The sequence below is a fragment of the Monodelphis domestica genome, chromosome 1 (genome assembly GCF_027887165.1).
Source record: "Monodelphis domestica isolate mMonDom1 chromosome 1, mMonDom1.pri, whole genome shotgun sequence".
Classification (NCBI taxonomy): Eukaryota; Metazoa; Chordata; class Mammalia; order Didelphimorphia; family Didelphidae; genus Monodelphis; species Monodelphis domestica.
In genome coordinates, this window is record NC_077227.1 from 623407324 (window position 1) to 623431723 (window position 24400).

Consider the following 24400-nt stretch of genomic DNA (forward strand, 5'->3'; position numbering starts at 1 on the left):
GTTAAATTAATTAATGAGTATTATGTCATCTTGGAATTTGGACTTTCCCCACAAAATTGAGCATTATAAATAATATGCTCAACTATCTTTAAAAATGAAATATCTGTAGGTCAAAATAATTTGCTAATTGTATTTAATTTCTATGGGGCAAATATAATTACATTAAGAAACTCACATGCATGCATTACTAGCATATTTAGAATGGAATCTGATGTTGGAAATAAGAGAGAATGAAAATGCTATTTTGAATTGAAAGCCAGATTAGGCAGGATTTTAAATGCCTTTTATACTTAGCCTATGGGTAATAAGGAGGCACTGATGATTTTGAGCAGAGGTATAGCAGGGTTAGACTTGTTTCTAGGAAACATTTATTTCACAGCTGTGTAAAGAAAACATTGTGTTGGAAACTGGTAGGATGAAAGAAAATTTTCTCTAAAACAACAAAACTTTTTTAATATGATGAATAATTTAAATACTTTATATTTACTTGAGCCAATTGTTTAGGTTGTTTTAAATGGAAAATCCTATTGTGTATGCAAACATCTAGCTCACCATAAAGAATAGTTTCTTACTTGCTATGAGTTTGTAGACAAGATTAGATTGCAAAACTGTGTAGTTGAGACCATTTATTTTGGGGTTAAAAAAACCTAAGCTCAGATTAAATCTCCAACACATATTGTATAAAAGCCAAAGAAAGTTGCTTTACTTTTCTTGGTCCCATGAAATCTTTATTTGTGAAATTTATTTGTGAAATCTTTATTTGTGAAATTAAAAGGATACTCTACGGAGTAGTAAAGAGAGTTCTGGATTTAGAGTCAAAGGACCTTGATTGGAATTCCATCTCTGCTTTTTGGTATGAGCAGGAACTTGGAGAAGGTATGTGTGAGTTTCCTCATTTGTTTAAAAAAAAGAGGGGGTTGGGATATACATCTGAAAGCCCAAATAAGCTCTAAAACTAGGATCCTATGCTAGTGAAAAGTTAATATGTTTTTCAAAATCGCATATGTAAAATCTATATGGGATTGCTTCCTGTTTCAGGGAAGGCTGAGGAGAAGGAGGAAAAAAGAAAATTTGGAATTCAAAAAATTTTAATGAAAAAAGATATTTTCAAAAAGATTGGCAACAAGAATATTCTTTAAAAAAAACTTTTGGGGAGAAGGGAGAAGGTAGAGGAAGGAAGTGAAAAACTTTAACCTAGATTCTAAATATTTGAATGTTATGTAACAAAGTAGGTACCTTCTTGTGAGGGAATTAATAAATGAATTTCTAAAACAGAGCAAGTCATTCTTGTCCTTTAAATAAAAAAAGACCCTATTTTCCATTTTAGAATCAATACTATCAATTCTTATGTATTGGTACTAAGGCAGAAGAGTAGAAAGGTTTAGGCAATGGAGGTTAAATGACTTGCCCGGGGTAACATAGTAGAAAGTATCTAAATCCAAATTTGAACCTAGGAATTCCCATCTCCAGGCCTGGCTCTCTATTCACTGAACTACCTAGATGTCCCCATTCTTGTCTTTTCTTTACTGCAGAGATCTGTTCTTACAATTAGATATTGTTTACATAAGATATTAAATTCTTTGATAAAAGAAGTTTTGTGAATATGGGGCATTATTGCATTATGGGATTAGATTTAATTTTTAGTAAGATAAGTACTAAGGAAGCATGGTAGAGTGGATAGTGTTGAACTTAAAATAAAAAGACCTGTATTCAAATCCTTCTTCTGATCCTTATTAGCTTATTACACCTCTCCTCCTTGGACTCTCTCTCAGTGGCTCAGAAAACTCCCTAGTTAACACTGATTTATCACGTTAGGGTTTGTAAAGCACTTTATAAATGCTATTTCATTTGATCCTCACAACGATCCTGTAAGGCAGATTTTATCATTAACCCCATTTTCGATGAAGAAAATGAGGCAGGATTAATTAAATAACTCCACCAGGGGTCACACAGATGATTAAGTATCTAAGGCTGGATTTGAACTGAAATCTTCCTACTGCAAGGCCAGCCTTCTATCCTTTTGCTGCCAAGGACTTCCATACTTTCACAGATGGGTGGCAGTCTGCTTTAATAGATGGATAAACTCCCAGCTTCTACAGAGAGCCTCCCCTCATCCTTCTTAATTCCACTGCTTTTCCTCTTTTAAATATTCCTTATTTATCCTGTATGTAGCTTGCTTTAGCTAAATTTGTTTGTACATCATCTGTCTCACACATTTGATTGTAAGTTCCTTGAGGGCAAGCACTCTCTTTTCCTTTATTTCCTTGGCACTTAGCACGGGTCCCTCATAGATGCTTAATAAATGTTTTTTGAATTGAAATCAAATTAAATGTAATTTCCACAATGGGGATTCTTGTACTGAGGAAAATAAAGATATTTTCCAACCTCAAGTTGCTTTTAGGGTTAGAGATTCTTCCTTATTTTAATAAAATGAGTAAAGATTCAAATAATGTAAAGGCTCTTCTCTAGAGAATCTCCTCTCATCTGCCTGGAAAGGCTCCACGACCAAAGAAGTCTATGTTCCATTCAACAAAGTTTCTTCCAACTCTAAAATCTCTGATTCTCTCAATGTAGAAGGGTCAGTTTAGCTTAGTGGATAGATGATTGGCTTAGGAATCAGTAAGACCAAGGTTCAAGTCCTGCCTCTGATGAATATTGGCTGCATCACTATAGACAATCACTAAACCTTGAAGTACCCACAGGCTCTACAACTCTACTCTACAACTACAAGTTACTGAGGAATTGTTGATCTTCAGTTGTAGAAGGCCTTTACTCACCTGGAAGTCCCATAGACTGATGAAAATAACAAATCTGGACCAGATAAAAATAGAGTAATCTAAGATTTACAACAAACTATCACAAAACTCTCATCTCTGCTACTGAAATGTACATCATGACCCCCATTGTCATGAATCTGACTTCTTTTCCCAATACTTGTTAATCAGGGTTGGGGGAGGCTCTTTTAGGGGAGACATTAGCCAGTCTTCAGCTTTTGGATTTCCTATTATTCAGCACATAGCGGGTCAACTCCTACCTATTATGCAGAATGCAGAAACCCATTTTCCTCTTCAATAATCTAATTTATTTATGCTATAGGAGAAGCTGAAAAGCAATGATCTATCCCCTACTGCTGATGTAAACCTATTCAAATTGTCTTTTTCTTATTACAAAAGTTATCAATAAAGGCTGTCTCCACCTTGAATCCTCATCTTATCTCTAGTGATTAGCCCATCAATCCATTGCTACCTTGATGTATTTTTTAATAAATTCATTTTAATTCTTCCCCCTTAAGTTTTGTCTGATTTATCAGGGCAAAAGCCCAAACAAACAATTTTCCTTTTAACTCTAGTTTCGAAGGTACAAAATTAAACTTAACAATTAAAATAAAAATTCTAAATTTTTCATAGAGATCCAAAATGTCTCTTCTTTCAATAGCAATAGATGAAATCAAAGCTAGTAGAATGTGAGGTCTATCAAAATTCTCATTCTCATAGAAATTCTATTTTCTTCTAGAAAGAGGGAAATTTTTTTCTGAAGTTTCTAAGAGCCTATCTCTCCACCACTACATGATTATTATTAATGGAACAAAGAGTATGTGCTCAGCACTGTACAGAACACCAAGGAATGAGTTTGAAATTTTAATAGGTATATGGAGTAATTAAGACATAAAATCATTTCTGCTTCTAATCCTAAGCCAGAAGAGCATTTCAGCATGGAATATGAGTGACTAAATGCTTTCATGTTAAACTTTATACCACAAAATAAAATATACCTATGGTACTCTATATGTTTACACACATTATATCTAATATATATGTATATATATTATATATATTATCTGCCTTATTATATATATATTATCTGCCTTATTATCTTCAGGCAAAATAGGAACTGCCCAGATGCTAAAGCTGCAGCTTCATCAACCCATCTCACTGAAAGCAATTCCATGTACCATGACAATATATCCATTTGGAGGAAAAGTATACTCAGATGACAGAGTGCTATAAAAATCCTTTTATTTATACAATGAAAGATAGTAAGTAACAATGGATAAGACTTTTAGGCTTGGCATCAGAAAGATATGGATTCAGTTTCTTCCTGCAATATTTACTAACTCCGAATAACCCCAAGGAAAGTCATTTCTTTTCCCAGTGCCTTAGGAACTACTTAGAACTTCCTCGAGAAGTTATAGATGGTTGGGATATGTACTGGTAGAAAGAATCTATAGTTATGAATATTAGGAATGCTATCTTTCCCATATCAGGGTTATCCCTAAAAATGTGAGAATATGTTTGGCACATTTTTAGGGATAACCCTGATATGGGAAAGATAGTATTCCTAATATTCATAACTATAGATTCTGAGCCCCCACCAATGTGCTTTCCATTCATAGAATCAACCAGAATGAGATCATTAAAATTTCAATGAAAGCATTTACAAAATTAGGCAGCAAAAGCAATAAAATGAGATTTCCTCAAGAAAAAGAAAAAGCAGAAATAATAAAAATATAATAATTCATCCATAAACATAAGGTCTACTATAACACCAATGCACCCAATATCTGTAACGGACAATGAGACGGAGCAGGGAGATGTATGAATACGAGAAACTTGTGCTGGGGGCAATTCATGATTCTGACCTGAAGACTGGATGTTGGTGTTATATTTTAGGGAAAAGCCTATACCATCGATCATTTATTCTTTTTTTCTGAGCTTCTCTGGTTGGTTACACAAAGCCAATTCTGTTTCTCTCCAGTTGTTGAAAGTATAAAATCATTTCAATAACAAGCAATTCCCTTCAGCCAATCTCTAGGTTCTAAGAAGTTTCTCCTTCTCAAACCAATAAGCTCCTAAAGAGTTTTCCCTTACAATCCCCATTCTAAATTAGGATGAGTCTGCTTTCTTCATTCAACTTCCAGAAGCTATAGAGTTCTCCTCTAATGAGAAAAGCAGCCACAGCGACTATAACTCTGTAGTTTAGTCAGTAGCCCGGTGGATTATTCTTCCTTTTGGAGCTCACTCAGCCCAAAGCAGCTGTTTCAATCTCCTTATATTGAGTTGAAACTACAGGGAGAATTCTCTGCTATTGGCTTCTCTTTTCAGATGTAAGTTGTTTTCACATTGTTCATCTATCTGGCTTCTCATCTATCTTTAGTTATCTTCATGTACCTTTAATGCTTCATGTCAGAACCTCCTCATAATTAGCGTCTCATCTCTTACATCAAAACTCCAAGTCCACACTCCTATCAAAGATAATACAAACATAAGACATACAAAAATTTCCATTATCCTCAAACAGTTCTTTGACACAGTTTCTCATCTATAACCTTCAAAACCCCAAAAAAGCAATCACATGCAAATTAGCTAATGAACATTTCAGCTGAGCTTCTTTCAAACAGGTTGTCTTTGTACATTTATTTGTACATTTTTGTACATTTTTCCCTTTTTCTCAACTCCTCAAAACTGCCTTAAGCTAATTTTTTTTAATGAAGGATTTTTTTGGTTCCTTTTGGCAAATAAAATGCCCATATATGAAAGAAGAATTGTTTTGCTAGGATTATAAGATTATAAATTGAGGGATGGAAGAGATATAAGTAATCTAGTCCCTAATCCCCATTTTTTAGGCATGGCAAGGTTAAAATGACTCACCCAGGGACACACATATATAATACTAAGCACTTAAATGCCTATTGGATTGTATTGATTGCCTTCTCTATCTGAGCATAGAGTTTACCTCAAGAAGAAGCCATTAAGTGATGTTTTGGGAATTAAATATTTTTCCAGTTTTGAAAATTATTAACTTACATACACTCATTTGAATTTGACATGCTCTTGGTCCCATTAGATTTATAAAAATGTCAAACTTACCACTGCTTCTTAGCCTGTTGTCTGTTGGTTAAATAAAAAATAGCCCACCTATAAATAAGAATAAAAGTTAGTATTCAGCAAATACATGAATGGCAAGGCAGGAGGTCACAAAGGTTTGGGAGAAATCATCAGGTTGATAATTTGGGAAAGATGCAGAATAATGACATTATCAATAAGTTATCATTTGTGTTTATAAAAAGAAATCTAAAATAAAATAAAATCTACACATAATTTTCCCAGAAGTAGTAATCAATATTTAAATGAAAGATTTCTAAGAAACAAGAGCATGGAAAATTGGAGGAACAAGGGAGTGGTTCTAAATACAATTTTAAGTTTTCCACCAGGCTCAGATTTGTAAATATGGGCTACTATTTTTAAAAGAATGTCTTTCAGCATTTATTCTATTTTGATTCTGCATACTTCTTGAGGAATACAGGAAACCCTTCAGAGGAAAATATTCACTCACATTATTTGACATGTGAAAGCCTAATTGGGCTTTAATAATCAATATAAAGATAGTTTGGAAGACATTAAAGGGGAAAGGAATTCATTTTTAATAAACTATTTTAATGGCTTTTGTAACTTTTTTTGCAAATATATTAACGGTTTACTTACAAAAAATACTTAATACAGCAAATCAATCCATAGAAGGAGATTAAAAGTTGGGGGCACACAACCTCTGATATCAGAGAGCATCAATACTTTGTGACTGTGTTAATGTGGAAAAATAGCTAAAGTCATGGAGCTCATTGAGTACTTTCCGAAGCTTGGAAGGACTGGCAGATCACAGTACATAATTTTCTTTCCCTATAAGTAATTTTTTCATGCACATATAGATTGAAATATATAGTAGATTATTCTTACATAGGTCTTAACCCACAAAATATGAGAGGCAAAATGTCATAGTGGATAGTCTGCTGGATCTAGAGTTAGAAAGATTTGTTAGATTCCTGCCTCTGACACTATCAACATGGCCATGAGCAAATCAAATGATTTTTCTCAGGCCCAGTTTCTCATTTAAGAAATGGAGCTCATACACCTATCATGGCTACCTCAATAGCACTAGTGATATGACTATGGGAAAGTCACTTAATCCTTGAGAGTCCTCAGACAACTCTCCATATGAATAAATTACAAATATGTTGCTGATCTTCATGGGGGAAGATCATAGGGAGTTTCCCCACAAGGATGAAATCACAGGCTTTTATCAAAACAAGAAATTAACTACCTCACAGGATTGCTGTCAGGCTCAAATGAGATAACTCATTTAATACACTTTAAATTATAATATAAAATGGTAATTATTATTTCCCTAAAGGCATATGAAATGGAAAAATAAAATCTAACGACAATGCTAAAGTTCTCTTCTAATTAAACTAGACCTTCATGATAAAACTAGAAGCAAAGTTTAAAAATTTACATTTTTGTTCAAGTTGATAAACTCCGGTAAAGATGTCGATGAGAAGAGAAAGGAAGAAGATGGTACAAAGTACTTAATCTACAAAGGATGATTAATTCCTGTGTGACTGAGTTTCTATAACTGAACATAATAATAATGATGAACTTAGAAAAACAAATAAAACACTGTTTATTAATTTTTCTCATGCAAAGGATAACTGCTACCAAAGTGTTCCTGGGTCACTATACTGTGTTCACCTATTCTGGAGAATTTGCTTCTGGTCTCCTAATACAGAGATTAAGTTATTTATAAATTCCTTAGGGAAGATAGGATCCCCATTATGTCAAAAGAGTAATATACCTTATGCCTAAATAAGTCTGTTGGCTCCATTCCAGAACACCTTACTTAAAAAAAAACTCTTTGTGAGATTAGGAAGTGATAGTTCATACTTGTACATTTCTCATATAAAATTCTAATAGATTGTACTACACTCTGTAAAGCATTTACTGACTCGGTTTATAGGTAGTGTGTTTAATATGTAATAATATTTTGGTTAGGTTTTTATCCTTCTCTGCTTCCTTATAGCCCAGCTTGTAATGACTTCCATATGGATGTCAAGATCTATTTTTAGATGGTTAATTACCAGGAAACTATTTTTAGCTGTATTAGTTCTTTAAATTTACTGGTGAGACTAAGCTATCTTCTTTGATTCTTTTCCTTCTAAATAAAGAGCACCTCCCAGTACCGTGTCAATTTATGCCACTCTCCATTCCAAAAAGTTAGTGTAGACAATAAGATATTTGACTGATATTACATAGAAAATAAATGTCATGGTAGATCCAGAGAGATTTAAGCTGGAAGATGAAAAAAGATCAAATTCATTCACCAGAATGGTTTGGATAATTTGGGTTGAAATATATTTTTATAAGAGAAACTGTTTGAAATCTTGGTATAAATCCTGAAACAGATGTGTCTTTTTCAAACAGTAAAAATGCATTAAGAGTGGCATTTTAGATGAAAAAGCTGTCCAGGTTGCTGCCAGTCAGTAAGCAGAGGTTCCATATTGCCAAAGCTGTAAATATTCTACAATGGTGAAGTTTCCTGGAATTCTCTTTATAAGGCATTTCCAACTTTGTATGTTTGTGTATTTAAAGTGCTACCTAACTTAAAATCTTGAATTTAGATTTAGCTTGTGAGTACTCTCCTCCCTTACTTCCTCATCTCTCCCTTCTCTGTCTTCCTCTTTTCTTTTGTTCCACTGCTACTTCCTCTTTCTCCTCCATTTTCCTCTCCCCCTTTTTCAACTCTTTACATCATGCCTTTTCTCCTCTTTTTCCCTCTTTTTGTTCTTTCTCTACCCTTTTCCTTCCTTTCTCCTTTCCTTCCTTCCTTCCCTCCTTTCTTCCTTTTCTTTTTTCTCCATTATTAAAGAAAACAGTAAACATCTAAATCCAGGAGATGTTGTCTTTTGAGGTTTGTATTTTATAATTATTGGATAAAACATTTAAATTGTAAGATTTGAGCTATATCCTTATCAAGTACTAGGAGGTTACTCTATAGTCACAGAGGGAAATGGTAGTCAAATGCCCCCATGACCTAAAACCATCCTATCTCATTTGTTGACAAAATAAAATTCTGAGCTGTTTATACATGGTGCCATTTGATCTAGTGGGGTTGCTCTAGGAAGAGGATTAGGAAGAGAAAAGAGTAGTAAAGCATTTAAGTTATTTTTGTTGTTGTTGTTGTAGCATCTAATATTTTTAGTAAAGACTCAAATTAACAGCATAGTAATCAAAAGTCTTCCCATGGAATTAGGAATCAGAATCAAATTAAAACAAAGTATATTTAAATTTGTGACTAATCTAATGGAGGAGAGAGGGAGTGGAGGTGGGGGAAGGAAGGAGGTTATTAAGGAAGAAAAAGAAAGAAAAGAAACCTGGTTACTGTGACTGTCCTATCTCTCTTTGACCATTTAGAAAAAATACATTGTTGTAGGACAAAACTGTCTTGTTCCACTGGACTTAGAGTTCTAGTAATTTTTATAAGGCATGCATCTCATGGGAAATGCCCCACGGAAAAGGGAACAAGGCAATCTCATGCTCTTAAGTGCCTGGTGGCACACTTTAAGATTTCTGGGACTATAATTATAACTTTAAATGTTTCTTTTAAATACTCTCTCTCTATAAAATCCCTCATATAAAATTGTATATAACACACTAAAGCATCCTGAGTCACATATCATCCGGCAATGGTGATCCAATGTACATTAAAACTTGACAGGACAGTCAAAAAAATCAAGAAGAAAAAGTGACTATTGAAACTCAGTCCCTACTATTGGACTGTGATATGAGAGAAAATTAAAGATTTTGGAAAGATTTTTCCAGGTGATCTTATTATGTTATAGTAGAATTGTAATTGGGAATATCTTTCAAATATCAAAATCCAAGCTAATACAATCTAACAAGAATTTGCACTGAGGGATAGGAATACAAAAACAAAATAGTCCATACACTCAATGGGATTCCATTCTACTTAGACTTGTTTATATAACATATAAAATGTTGTGTGATAATGGCACCATAGAATTTAAGAAAGAAAGGGATCTTGACAACTATTTGATGGAACCCTTGTATCACAGAGAGGGTCAAGAACTTCTTAAATAACCACTATGTGCTAGATACAATGCTGTTTTATAAATATTATCTCATTTGATTCACACAAGCCTATCAGGTAGGTGTTATTATTCCTATTTTATAGCTGAGGAAACTGAGGCAGACAAAAGTCAAGTTACTTATCTAGGGTCACACAGTAAATATCTGAGTCTAGGTTAAGATATTGAAGTAGTTTTCCAGCCTCTACTTGAAGACTTCAAGGAGAGGGAAGGTACCACCTTAGAGACCCTCTGATATCAAGCCCATATTGGCCTCTTTGCTATCTATAGCTACTGCTCCTGGTTTTGCTCTCTTGGGCAATATAGATCAGTTCTAATCCTTTTGCCATATGTTCCCTTTTCAGATACTGGAACAAAGCTATCATGTCCTTTCTGAGTCTTGTCAGGCTAAACATACCAGATTCCTTCATCTGAGTCTCATGTGACCTGAACTTAAGTTCTGCCACAATCCTTATTGCCTTCCTCTGGATATTGCCCCGTTTATCAATATACTTCTTAAATTGTGGCACAGAGACAGACATACAATATTCCAGATGAGTTCTGATAAGGTCATAATACAGGGGAAGGGACTTTGGCCTCCCTGTTACTGGAATAAGCCTCTCAAAGCAGTCTATGATTTCTCATATTTCTTGCCTGCCAAATCACGCTATTGCCACATATTAACTTTGTAATCAATAAACCCGAGAACAAAACTGTCTAACTATGCCTCTCCCATTTTAACTTGTGAACGTGATTTTTTGTACCCAAGTATAAGACTGTATATTTATCCTCAATAGATTTTAAATTACTAGAGGGAGCCTGATGCTTTATCTCATTAATATTGAAGTTGCAGGAGGCTGGGGAGTGTTGATCTTGACTCTATCATTCGGTGAGTTAGTTATTCCTTTCAGTTTTATCATCTGCCCATTTGATGAACTAATTATCAATGGCTTTATCCAAGTCACTGATAAAATTGTTAAACAGCGTAAGGGCAACCACAGATCTCAGGATGATGCTGCTGGAAGCCTCTTGCCTTTTTGTTATCAAATTCTTAATAGCTACTCTTTAAATCTGATCATTCAAACAGTTCTGAAACTACATATCTATATGATCTTCTGGGCTATACCTCTCTGTCTTCTCCACAAGAATAGTACGAAACACTTCATCAAAAGCTTTGATAAAATTCTCAGGAAACTAGAAGTTTCATCGACTAGACTGATAACTCCATCAAAATAGGCAATGAGATCAGACTGACATGATCTGTTCTAGATGGAGTCCTTTTTTTTATAATTACCACATCCATTTCTAGATGATTCTCTCAAATTTTCAAAATTTGTTCCCCAGTCACCTTACTTTATCTCTAAAATAAAGTGAGACCTTCTATCTGAAGATAAATGCAAATATTAAAGAAGGAAAAATGGTGTTGGATTGATATTCTGTATATCAACTTTTGCCTAAAATAAAAGGGAAGAGACTTGTGTCTATTCTGGACACTCCCATGATGAAAAATTGCGGATGAAATTTTTTAAGCTACTCAATAGTTTGAGTTTTTCATCTATAAAATGAAAATGAAAATGCTTTTCTTCAACAAGAAGCTTCAAAACATCATAGATGGAATGCCAATATAGGACTCAAGAAGGCTTTCATCTAAATCCTGTCATATATGGAAAATATGAATGATAATGGACAAATCAGTTGATCCCACTGAGCCTCAGGCAACTCTCAAAGATTTAGCTAGTCAGTTATAGACAAAATGTAACCTCAATCAGTAATAAGAGATCCCCTACCAACAAAAGCACAAATTGTTGGTATATGATGTGTCCTCAACCTTCCTTGGCTTTATATGCTCATCAATTGCCATTACTTTTCTATGTTATAACTTGCTTTCCTGACTTGCTAATTTGCCTATGACTCTCTAGCCAAAGAGCATTTATGTTACTTCCATTAGTAAATATTAGGGTTCCATGACCCATTATGAAACACACATTACCAAACCAGACCAGCAGGAGGTAGTAGAGGAATTCAGAAGTATACAGATATTATGCTACATGGGGAGCTCCTTGGCTCTATATAAAAATGGAGTCAAACTATTACCCCTTCCCCTGGAGCACTAAAGGAGGAACTCTGTTTAATGATGATAATAATTTGAATGCATCATCATCATGATCACAGTATAATTAGGTACTAGGACAAAAGTGGAAATTTGGTTGTAGTGATAAAATATCTTACAATAATTATACTCAGCTCAAGAACTTATGATGACGTACAATGGCCATTCATTTGCAATCTGATTTCTTCACTTCAGCATTCAAGATGCCCCCCATCCATCCAACTGGCTCCCCATCTTACTAATTTCATATCTCTTTTTTTTCTTCTCTATACAGCTCATTCCCAGATCTGGACATTTGGATATCACATTTCTTTTGCCTAAAATTCCCTTCTCCCTTCTCTCTATTCATGTGCCTCATGTTCAAAATTCACCTTCTGAAGGAAATGTTCCATTGACTGAATTCATCTGAATCTAGTTATGTCTCAATTTAGTACGTAATCTTTCAACACATTTTCTCAGGTTATACTACATTAATTTAACACTTATTGAATAGTTATATATTTTTCACACATTTTGTGTCAAATCAGCAAGCATTTATTAAGTACCAACTAAGTGCCAGGCACTGTGCTTAAGTGCTAGGAATAGAAAAAAAATCAAAAATAATCTCTAAGCTCAAAGCACCCACAATCTAATGGGGGAGACAGCATCCAAACAATTATGTACAAACAAGATATAAGCAAGATATACTGGAGAGGATCTCAGAGAGAAGGCATGGGCATTATGGAAGACCAATCTCATCTTGTAGAAGTGTGATTTAACCTAGTATTTGTAGGAAGTCAGGAGAAGGAGATAAGGAAAACTTTGGCTTTCCAGTCCTGATGACAAACAAAACAAAACAAAACAAAACAAAACAAAACAAAACAAAACATATTTTACAATAAAAAACCTTAGAGGCTATGTAGTTTTTATGAACCAAAAATAAGTTAATTTGTAGAAAGTACTTTACAAACCTTAAAACTTTGCATAAATGCTACTTATAATTATCATTTAAGAAGCAAATTCTAATGAAAATACCTATTCTTGTCTAATTCTATTTTCCTATCCTCCAGTACATATACATTAAGTTTAAATTACTTCATACAAGATCTCCCATAATCTGTAGCCAAAAGGAATCCTAAACAACAAAGCTAATAATGAACATGAGTACTCAAGTTTACATGAAGAAAGCAGACATAAGTCAACAAAGAATTATATATCCATTATCCCAGAAATTCAATAAAGGAAAACTAAAGGGTTTGCCTATAAAAGCAGATAAATACCTGATCATGAAAACAAACATGAAATATAAACAACTATAGGGATATCTGTTAGAAACAAAAGAAGGAAATGACAGAGAATTATGCTTTGATCTCAGATTCTGTCCACATTTCACCCAAACATCTGAGTAAAGAGCAAAAGATTCATTCATCTGGCCAAGGAATAGGCCTCCACATTGACTAACATCACTAGCTGGATATATTTTTTTTCTCCTATTGGATTCACTTTGGATGACCTAACTTACTGCTGTCTAAACATTATAAAGTCCTCTCCAATAACTAGAGTGTCTTTTGAAAAAACAACTGTTTCTATTCTAAAGAAGCCAACAAACAACAACAACAAAAAAATCTTTCAGCCTCATCTTACCAAGATTGACAAAATGAATTCAATGGGAGAAAGTGTGGGATGCTTTGATGAATTACTATCCCAAAGGGCAAATCAATTGACATCTCATCTGTTTAAGAAAAAGTCAAGAGAAATATTGATAAAAATGGGCGTAGGGTTAAGGGTGGAAAGACAACTAAAACACCTAAAGGATAGAAACATACACAAAACAGTCAGTATGGACCCACAAGTGAGAGAGAAACAAAAACATTCTGGTTTCTCCTAATCACAAGTGACTTATTTAAATAGACAAAATGACAGGCTGGTCTCAATCTATTTTAACTGCCAAATCCTATCAGCAGGGTGTGATTATAGCATAAGACCACCTTCTAGGGAGTTCTCAGCCTCTGCTGAGAATTTACTTCAATCCTAAGTCCATTCCAACAAATGTTGAATCCCTCTAAGCAAACATTTGTAGCATTAAAATGATGGGAGGTGAAGCTCTGCCCCAAAGCTTGACAGAAAAATTTATAAAGGTACAATTCAGACAAATCTGGATATATGTATATGTGTGTATATAATCAAATAGGTTTTTATAGGTGTATATGTAGAATATAAATTTTTATATGTGGTGTCCCAAAAGTCTTAGTGCATGTTCAAGTTTTAATATATGATATATATGCTACGATACAGACTTTTTCTTTTAAGGATTGAAGAGCAGTTTGTACCTTTGAGCTAAAAAGCTACCCTAAAGGCAAAAGAAATCCCAGTCTCTGACCCAGAGCTTCCTGCTCTTAACTTTTTTTTTAATCATCCCTTATTTCAACATGAAATTGTAAGAAATAAGGCCCCAAGGGCACATTTTTCACAAGTTCCTTCACTTCTAAGCCAATTCCTATAAAATATTTTGAATGGGTAGACCATTTTTTCACTACATTACCTAAAACTGTTCCTTACAGTATCAACAGACACAATTCCTGAAAAATGCATAACTATTAGCTAAAGAAATACCATTAGAAAAGTCAATGCCTTCATTCCTGTGATTAAAAAAAATTAAACTAAATGCCCATACATTTAAAAAATCTAATCTTAAGAAAGATTTTTTTTCTTTTCCCTAACTATAAGATCAAGCTAAGGTGCCTGGATGGGGAAGTAGGGAGGGAGAAGGACTATTGAAAATTTCTCCACTGAAGAAACCTAAAATAAATAATATTTTCTTTTGACTACATCTCCCAGATTTACTGTGAAGAAAACATACAGTCTCAAAAAATGATGTGATTTTGTACAGAGGAAGGATGAGAATCACTCAAAATCAGAAGATGAGGGTGTCAGTCCCAACTTCTCTGGACTTCACTTTCCTCAGTTTTAAAATGAGTATAAAAATATTGAAACCACCTTCCTCAAATACCTAGTAGTCCTTTCTAAATTCTGAAATACTATGAAAAGTAATTCCTTATTACATAAATGTAAGGCATTATTGGGGCAGCTAAGTGGCACAATAGATAGATAACAAGCCCTGAAGTCAAGAGGCTGACAGCTACTACCTGGGTGACCCTGGGCAGATCATTTAGCCCTGATTTGCTTTAGATTCTTTATCTGCAACATGAGCTAGAGAATGAAATGGCAAGCCATTCCAGTATCTTTATCAAGAAAATTGAATGGAGTCATGGAGAGTCAGACATGATTGAAACACACAGAATGACTAAAAAATCTATTACTCTTTTCATCAGGAAACAAGAGTCATCATAAATGCAGTGGATCCAACCTGAAAAATCAATATGGGACTACATTGTTACATATGTACATATGTGTGTATGTGTGTGTGTCTGTGTGTAGTATTTCCATTAGATTGTAAGCTCCTTGAGTACAGGAATTACCTTTTGCCTCTTTTTGTAACCCTAATATTTAGCAAAGTGTCTGGCAAATAGTTGGTACTTATAAATGTTTGTTGATTGATTCTATATGTGAAAATATGTCCCAGATCATGGATTGACTTGTAATGAATCTCAGAAGTCATCTGGTCCAACCATTTAATTTTACAGATGAAAAAATGAAGACTGAGAAAAGTAAAATGATTCTCCCATGTTCCCACAAGTTCTAAGTCTCATAGGTACGATTTGAATCCACATCCTCTGGCTCCAGATTCAGTACTCTTTTCACAATACCACTAAAAATTATATATATATATATATATATATATACACATATATATATTCATTTGAAGATGGATTTTAATATTCTGCACTGAGTCTGAGAAATGCTTTAAGTTTCTTAGAAGAATACTCAAAGTCAGGAACTTGTCTGAACATTTAATTATTCAATTGGATTAAAAAACCACAAGTGCCCTAGATGGTTGGGGATATAATGAAATAACCATTCAGCCCTTCTCTTTCAGAAGCTTATGTTCTTTTAGGGGGATACAATACATAAACATAATTACTAAGTTACACAAAGTAATTCCAAGAGAGAGCAAGCATTAATGTCTTAAATCAAGTAAAGCTTCACATAAAAGATGACACCTTTATTGTGCTTAATTGAGATTCCACAGCAAAACTTTCAAAATTCAACTCCTATCCATTAGACTTTATGTAAACAGAATTCCAAAATTCTGAGAAATATATTGAATATTTGAATCTTTAAAGCCAGTGACTCATGCTATCATTGATGCTTTCAGATACATGGTCTTCAGAGTTGGGAAAACTTCTTGCTTGGCCCATTAAAAAATAGCATCCTACTGCTTTAGAATTTCCTAAAACATATTACCCATGGACAATAGTGGTTTTCCCCCTAACTATATTCAGATGGAAACTTTAGCATTCCACACATTAATCTCTGTTGGATTAACAAAGAAAACACTTAATGTTAAAGCAATGAAAAATTGTTTACATTCAGAATGATGAAAAGGAAATTCTTCAATAGAGTCACTCGATTAAGTAGTTTAGGCTAATATTTTAACTTTTCATGTCTCCAGTTTGCAAAGAAAACAAATCCAGATAAAATATTTTAATCATTAAAAAAAAAACACAAGGGAAACTACAACATATCCTATGTAGACCTGATGGTGTTTTCTTTGTTCTTTTTTACTCCAAGATGAAACAGCTGTTCATTGTTTAAAATAGCATCTCCCATTTAGGTCTTTTTTTTTTCGCGTCAAAAGGAAGCCATCTTATCCTTCCAGTTTGCTAACATTAGAGAGGAGTAAACATTCATTTCCTACATATAGTATTTATAATTGAAGACTTGTGAACTTTGGCGTCTAAAAGTCACACTGACCTCTTCACACCAGGCCTTGAACCTCCCACCCCAGGACCCCACCAAAAGACCACAGTAACCTGAAGGTCACCTTCCTTTAATTCAATTTCACAATTTCTTCCTTATTCCATTCTCCCAGGTCTGACTAAGCCTTGAGCTGGTGCTGCAAAGGGTGGAGACTGAAGTTATTTTATGATACCTTATCAGTGGACCGATACCAGTGTCTCAAAGAAAAGTCTTAATGGCAGCAAGATCTTTACAAGTTTCTCATGTTACCACTCTTTAACTCAGAGTCCACTGATCTGCCAGTGCCTACTGTTGTTGTTGGTTTTTTTAAGCCACATCATGGTTGTTGGGGGAAAAATGTTTTATGACTCCCAGTCCTAGAGCAATTTAATCAACATAGTATGATCCAGGGCTGAGGTCCGTAAGGCAGAAATGCAGAGGAACATAGCTCTTTCAAATGAGCCATTTAAAATAAATTCCCTACCTTTAATTTGGGGGAGGTGAAACCTGTCACACTTAAAACTGAAATGGCTCTCTTGGATTCAGTCCAAATCCTATCCCTTTACCCCTCCCTTTTTCCTGATAAAAACTGAATAGTTAAACTTCCATGACATTTTTTCCCCCAAAACTAGAAAATGTTTAGCAGTTATTAAGCAAAAGCCACTGAATTGGCTGCTTAAACATATTCAACTGGTGCCAGAGGATACACCACAGCAGAGAGAGTTGTTAGACACAGGTGCTAAATAACCCAGAGACTTTCGAACAGATGGTGCAAACCTCTAACTGAAAATAATGATGAAGTTTCAAAGTCTTTATATCAAGCTCTCTAATATAAATAGAAAGCTTAGTGCTTTATAGGTGGGAGGGACATGAAAAATCTCAGAAGTCAAGGTACTTGTTCAAGGTCACACTTACCTTGGAAGAACCAAGCCTAAAAGTCATCTCCTTGCTCCCAATCCAAGACTCCCCATCACGATGCTTATGTACGTAAAACATGTATCAAAAAGCTTAAGTTAGATGATGAATAATGACTTATTTCAAATGGCAATAAGGTATAGCTATAATCATTGAGTGAAGATCTCTTAAGTGCCTGCTATGTGTCTTGAAATCAAAGACAAAAATGAAAGTCCCTGCTCTCAAAGAGGATATATTCTATTGTCAAGACAGAACAAAAAAAAATGGATGCATAAATTCAATAAACACTAAACTGAAGGTAATTTAGGGATAAGTGGCTAGTGCCACTGCAGGAGGGAGAGAAGGTTTTGAACACAAGGAATCAGTGTTTTTGCTGAGGTGAGCAAGGAAAACAACCTAGATACCAGGTAGGGTATGTGCCTTTGCAGAGATAGGAGATGTAATGTTTCATGGGAGCAAGAGCCAGAAAAGCCAGTCTATAGGACTACTGAATGCATGAAATAGGAGGAAGTTGTCACTGATCATGTGAACAATAAAGTCAAAAAACAGAATTCGAGTTGGATTAAATATGTGTATATACAGATAATCATTCATATTATTTATCAAAATGTGAGACTTTTTTGAACTGACTTGTTAATGTTTTTGATTGATTTAAGAGTATTATTGTAGTCATGTAGAGAATATCAACTATATTATACATCTTGTCTGCATAGTTTTAAGTCCATTTTATTTAACATTTTGGGTGTAGAAAACAAATACTTGTCCTACACTTGCTTCAAACTGAGTACTTTTTAATATTTCTCTTATAGGGAAACTTAGACATGATCCACAAACTGATCTATAAGTAACTTTTCCCTCAAGGAACTAGGATTGGGGTTAAATAAGATTATGAGAAAAGAGCATCTAGTCCCCCACTTCATTAGAATAAAGATTCCCCCCGGACTAAATATGGAATATTCCTGGCTTGTCAGTTTATGTTCCTCAGTAAGACAAATGGGTACAGTACTTGTCACTGATGGACAAAGCAAACGTTAGCCAAAAATTAAAATAAAAGAGAGATTCATGCACTGATTCAAAGATTAATTGAATAAAGGAATAACTTATTGAGTGTCATTTGTGATTATCTTCTTAGCTGATCATTACCTGCTGTTTTTTAACATCTATTCTTTTTTATTCCCCTTCCATATCAAAATCAGTATTGTAGGCTGGTTTCAAGACAGAAAAGCCATAAAGGGCTAGGCAGTAGAGGATAAGTGACTTGGAAAGGATCACAAAAATAGGAAGTACCTGGGGATAAATTTGAATTCAGGACCACCCATCTCTAAGTTTAGTTCTTAATCCATTGACCCACCTAAAACCTTCCCATTTACATCTATTTTTCATGAAGAGTACTTCTGAAAACTAATAGAATCATTTCTGAGAAATGGCAAATTCATTAGAATTATTTATCACGAATTTTCTACTTTTCTTTTTAGTAAAATCCTACTCTAGTGTATTATCATGGTTTGGATCTTATACCAAGCTTTTGAAGGGTTCAGTAGAGCCTTAAGTTAAGAAAGTACTGCACTATGATTTTTAGGGGAATAGTTATGTATTTTGTATCTATCTTTTCAAAGACCAACCCAGCTAACTTCAAAGCAGTCCATCAGGAGAAGTTAGTTATATAGTAGCAAATGTCTTTGGTTGCAAAAAGTCATTAAAACATTCACTAAAATGTAGAAGGACTGAGTTTTGAATTAATAAAGATAATGCTCATATGGATTAAGTTACCATGAATACATAAAATATTCCACTTTCTAATCTTCAGGGGATTTCACCATTATTTCTTATATTGTTCCTCACTTAATACCATTAAGGAAAAATGTTATTTATTACTTTACAGAAGAATTCAAAAAAACTGAGACAGAAAAATTAAAGATTGTCAGTAATCACAGCATTGGTGCCAATATGCTGCCAAAACATGAATTTGAAGGTAAATTAATTCAAATAGACATTTAATGATAGCATCACATGAAAGATTTGTAATGGTTAGAATAGGTAGTCACCAAAAATTTTAATTAATCCTTAATTCACAAGACTGTTAATAACTAGATGTATTAGTAAGAAAAAGAAAATGAGAGAACTATTGAAAGGAGGTGAAGAATTTCTTAGTATAATATCCAGAGCCTAACAACTCAGTGCCTGTCTCCAAATCTCAGCCTCAGAAAATACCCACCCCAGCTTCCTGCTGGGTCTCATCTTATAAATCCTTACTACACCCACTAGCTCTTGTATCACTCCCCAGGAACCAATCCCAGTTCCTCAATTAGCCTGGCACAACCAAGGGGGGGGCAGTGCCTGTGGGATCAATTTCGTGATTGATGATTGATCCAAATTCAAAACACATGGAAGGGAAGTCCAAATCTCTGATTGATCAAATCATCACACAAATTCCCTTCTCACAAATTCAATATAACATATGAGAAAGAGAGAGAGAGAGAAAGAGAGAGAGAGAGAGAGAGAGAGAGAGAGAGAGAGAGAGAGAGAGAGAGAGAGAGAGAGAGAGAGAGAGAGAGAGAGAGAGAGCTGCATTTAAACAGGCCATTTCCCATTCTTGAATTCATTTCCTTCCCATCTGAGCCTCTCATAATCTTTCTCTTCCTTCAAGTCCTTCAAGGCTTAGCTTAAGTGCCACCTCTTTCTTTTATTTTAAATATATTTTAATTTCATTAAATATTTCCCAATTACATATAAAATATTTAAGATTAACTTTTTAAAAATGTTGAGTTTCAAATTCTTTCCCTCCTTACCTATTCCTCCAACTTGAGAAGGCAAGTGGTTTGATATCAATTATACATGTGAAGTCATGCAAAGCACACTGCCATATTAGTCATGTTGCAAAAGAAAACAATGACAAAAACATTAGAACATGTTTGTTTCAATCTGCATTCAGAGTTTATCAGTTCTCTCTCTGGAGGTGGGTGGCATTTTTCATCCTGGGTTCTTTGAAATTGTCGTGCATCACTATCTTGATCAGAATAATTAAGTGAACAATTTATCACTGTTACCAATATTGCTAATACTATGAACAATGTTTCCTGGTTCTGTTCACTTCACTTTGCATCAGTTCATATAAGTCTTCTGAGGTTTTTCTGAAAGTATCTTGCTCATCACAATCATATACTGCAATTTGTTTAACCATTCCTCAGTTGATAGGCATGTCTTCAATATCCAATTCTTTTCCACCACAAAAATTAGTCAAATGTTGGAGGGCACATGACAAAACTGAGACACGAATGCATTGCTTGTGGAGTTGTGAATTGATTCAACTATTCTGGGAGGCAATTTGGAATTATACTCAAAGGACTTTAAAAGAATGCATGCCCTTTGATCCAGCAATAAATAGTTATATAAAAATATTCCATAGTCTTACTCTTTGTGGTGGCAAAAAATTGGAAAATGAGTGGATGTCACTTGCTTGGAGAATGGTGGAACAAATTGTGGTATGCGATGGAATACTATTGTTCCATAAAGGAATGATGAACTGCTTCATTTCTATATAAATTGGAAAGATGTCCATTAACTGATGCATATTGAAATGAGCAGAACCAAGAGAACATTGTACATAGAAACTGAGTGGAATGATCAAATGTAACCAACTTTGCTACCAGTAGCAATACAAAGATCCAGGACAATCCCGAAGGACTTAAGAGAAAGAATTTTATACACATCAAGAGAAAGAACTGTGGGAGTATAAATGCAATAGAAAAACATATCATTCATCACTTATTTATATGGGCATATGATTTGTAGTTTTGGTTTTAAAAGATTGCTCTATTAAAAAATGAATAATATGAAATAAGTATCAAATGATAACTCATGTACATCCCAATAGAATTGCTTGCCAGCTCCAAAAGAGGGGAAGCAAGAAGGGAAGGAGAGATCATGAATCAAGTAGCCATTGAAAAATATTTTTAAATAAATTTTTAAAAAAGACTTTTCATATTTTAAAGGGAAAAAATAATGTACATCCTTTGATCCAGCAAGACTGTTACTAGGTTTATATCCCAAAGAAATTTTAAAAATAGGAAAGGATCTGTTTGTACAAAAGTATCTATAGCTGCACTTTTTGTAGTGGCAAAAAATTGGAAAACAAAGGGGAATGGCTGAACAAAGTGTGGTATGTGATGGTGATGGAATACTATTGTGCTATGAGGAATGATGAACTTGATTTCTATAAGAACTGGAGAGATATACATGAAATGATGTGGAGTGAAATAAACAGAACCAGAAGAAAATTATACTCAGTAACTGAAACATTGTGGGCTGACCAAATGTACTTTGCCTAAAAGCAATGCAATAATCCAGGACAATTCTGAGGTATTTATGAGAAAGAAGACTCTCCACATAAAGAGAAAGAACTGTGGGAGTAGAAATCCATAAAAAAAAAGATGATTTATCACCTATATGATTTGGGGGTTTGATTTTAAAAGATTACTTTGTTACAAAAATGAATAATATGGAAATATATTTTGAATGATAATATATGTATAATGTATATATGTATATGTATGTATAATGTATAACCTAATGGAATTGTTTATTAACTCTGGGAAGGGAGAGGGAAGAGAGGAGGGAGACAACAAGAATCACGTAACCATGGGGAAAAATTAAAAATATTTTTTAAAAGCTGCTATGAATATTTTTACACAAATGTATCCTTTTCCCTTTTCTTTGATCTTTGGAATATTCAAAAGGCATTCAGTTTTATATCCTTTTGAATATAGTTCCAAATTGCTCTCCAGAATGGTTGGGCTAGTTCACAACTGTACCAACAGTACATTAGTGTTCCAATTTTTCCACATCCTCTTTAGCATTTGTAATTTTTCTTTTCTATCATATTAGCCAATCTGCAAGGTGTGAAGTAGTATTTCAAAACTTGTAATTTGCATTTCTCTAATCAATAATTATTTAGAGAATGTTTTCATTTAACTATTGAGAGCTTGAATTTCTTCTGAAAACTGCCTATTCATATTCTCTGATCATTTGTCAACTGGGGAATGGCTTCAAGTGTCACTTTTATCCTAATGGTAAAGCTTTCCATCAATCTCTACCCCCAAATGCTAGTCCTTTCTCCTTTCTCAAACTACTTTGTATTTACCTCTATACATACATGTTGGCTGTCCTGCAGCCTCCTTTAAGTTTCTTGAAGACAGAGTATATTTCATTTCTACTTCTATATTACTATCATCTTGACATATAATGGTTATTTAATAAGTAGTCAATCAAATCAATTGGGATGAGGCCATATTTAAAGGGTAGTGGAGGGATCAATGGATCCTCATGACTAGAATGGGTTGCACCCTGGCAAGAACAGTTACCTCACCTATTGAATGTCTTTCAGGATCAGGCAAAGCTAATGATTCAACCTTTCCAGTAGCTTTTCCTGTTGTGAAATAACCACACCTCATTCATGCGGAGAGTGGTAGAATATTATTCCCATGAATAAGAGATGTCCAAGAAAATAAGCCAGAATCAATTCAACTCAATTCAACAAATATTTATTAATCACGTATTATGTGCAAGCCTCTGTACTAGGCACTGAGGAGGCAAAACCAGAGATAACACAATTTCCTGCTCTGTTAAGCATATTACAAACAAATTAAGGTGGAGGCAGGGGGGAGATAGGAGCTGATGCTTAGACAAATTACCATGCAATATGAAATAGTTTCAAGGGGTAAGTTCAGACAAATGGCTATGAGAAATTTTGGGAGGGAAAGACTACTTTCACCAACATAAGTAAGGAGGGAGTTATTAGAGAAGAATTGCTATATGAAGCCCTAAATAAAGGAAGGCAATCCAGCAAATGGAGCTGAAAGGAAAGTCCATCCAAAACCTAAAGGATGGTATAAACAAAGTTATAAGGGAGAAGAGAAGGTTGGCTTAAAAAAAAAAGTGGAATGATGGAAAGTAGTCTAAAAGTCTGACATAAAAGTCTACAGATAGGACTTGGTACCCAAATCTGGAAGGTCTTCAATATCAGAGTCTGGAATTTATTCTTTAATTAATCAGTCAGTAGTGAAACATTTAAGTTTATTTTGTAGTGGCTTGGCAAGAACTTAGAGACACATTAGGAAGATTATTTGGATGGCTTGAAGGCTAGATCAGAGAATAGGCTGCAGACAGAAAGACCCTTTGGAAGGCAATTTAAGTAGCCTAAGTGAGGAGAAAGCCAACTACAGGGTAGTTGCAGTGGATATGGAGACTATGGGGCAGATGTGGAAAAGATTACAGAAGAAGAATTGAGCAAATTTGGAGAGTGATCTACACTAAAAAGTGCCGGGTCAGAAAGAGGGAAAAGTTAAAGATGACTCTAAGAAGAGGTGACCTGTTTCTTGCTCTTAGCATTCCTGCTTTCACTTGTACACTCAAATCCATACCCTCCTATTCCTTCTGCAATCTATTCCCATCAATCATCCACTCTCTCTTTTATGAACTTTCAATAATTCTCTCTTTATTCAAGCTATTTTCTTACTATACTAGTATGTGCAGGTATCCCCACCCCAAAGAAATTCCTTTTGATCCTGCAACTCCCTCAAATAATTATTAACTCAAAAGGGTGTGTCAATCTAATTCTCTAT

The 24400-nt window shown here is 34.4% G+C and overlaps 1 long non-coding RNA gene across 1 annotated transcript in view; it reads right to left on the minus strand.

Annotated features, from left to right (window-relative positions):
- Window positions 1-3949: 3949 nt before the first annotated feature.
- Window positions 3950-24400, minus strand: part of LOC103096600 (uncharacterized) — a 30451-nt gene continuing 10000 nt past the window's right edge. The window contains exons 2-3 of the long non-coding RNA XR_459142.3: window positions 5868-5915; window positions 3950-5242 (exon numbers count right to left, since the gene is read on the minus strand). This is a non-coding gene — a long non-coding RNA (uncharacterized LOC103096600). The remainder of the gene's footprint in view (window positions 5243-5867; window positions 5916-24400) is intronic.